The sequence below is a fragment of the Carcharhinus amblyrhynchos genome, chromosome 3 (genome assembly GCF_965287045.1).
Source record: "Carcharhinus amblyrhynchos chromosome 3, sCarAmb.v2.hapA, whole genome shotgun sequence".
NCBI classification, from domain to species: domain Eukaryota; kingdom Metazoa; phylum Chordata; class Chondrichthyes; order Carcharhiniformes; family Carcharhinidae; genus Carcharhinus; species Carcharhinus amblyrhynchos.
In genome coordinates, this window is record NC_137326.1 from 77,977,363 (window position 1) to 77,978,549 (window position 1,187).

A 1,187-nucleotide genomic window follows, 5' to 3' on the forward strand; every position below is an offset into this window, starting at 1 on the left:
CTAGTAACAGTAATGTCATCGAGACCCTCCAGTCCTACCACCTTTCCATCTCTAACATCCGGCAAATTATTCACGTCCTCCTCCGTGAAGACCGAAACAAAAAAGTTATTCAAGACCTCAGCCATATCCCCATCCCCTACCACTAAGTCCCCCTTCTCATCCTCTAAGGGACCAACGTTCACCCTAGCCAGCCTCTTCCTTTTTATATATTTATAAAAACTCTTGCTATCCTTTTTTATATTAAGCGCTAGCCCAGCTTCATATTTTCTCCTACCCTTCTTTATCAACTTCTTTGTCAATTTTTGTTGACATTTAAACCTCTCCCAATCCTCTTCTCGCCCACTACTCTTAGCTACTCTAAACGCCTCCGCTTTTAATTTAACACTTTCCTTCACCTCCTTCGTTATCCACGGCTTATTACCTCTCCTCCTACGGTCCTTTTTGACTATCGGAATAAATTTCCGCTGAGCACCAAGAAAGATCTCCTTAAAGATCCTCCACTGCTCCTCAGCAGACCTACCTTCCAACGCGCTCCCCCAGTCCACATTCGCCAATTCTTCTCTCATCCTACCGTACTCCCCTCTGTTCAAACAAAGGACGCGCATCCGGGAACCCACAAGGTATATAACTTGGGTCCCTTGTCGGGCTGCTATTCCAGTTTTTTTTAACAGAGTTAAACTAACCTCACATTCTGCCTTGCCTACTTCATTCTGTACCATGCTTGTAAATGACCCTTTCCTTTACACCAAAAACATAGGTAGTTCTGCACCAGGAGGTTTCTTGGGCATGCTCTCCCCCACAAAACTAGATTCCTCATCCAGTGCTGTATTCCCCTTCTCAGACACCCTTGCTCAAACTGTCCCTCACAGCAGTTGTTTCCCGCCACAAGCAGTTCATCTCATTGGGAATACCTTGTAATTCATTTATGCCCTGCTTGGCACATTCAGTTACCTGGGCCAACCCCACAGCTTTTTCTAAAGAGATTTTACTCTCAGCCAGAAACTTTTTCTGCTTTGTGAGGCTGTTTAACCTGCAGACCAAACACTCACGTAACATCTGGCAGCATGGTGGTACAACGGTTAACACTGCTGCCTCAAAATGCCAGGAGACTCAATTTTGGCCTTGGGTGACTTTATATGTGGAATTTATACATTCTCCCTGTGTCTGCATAGGTTTCCTCCAGGTGC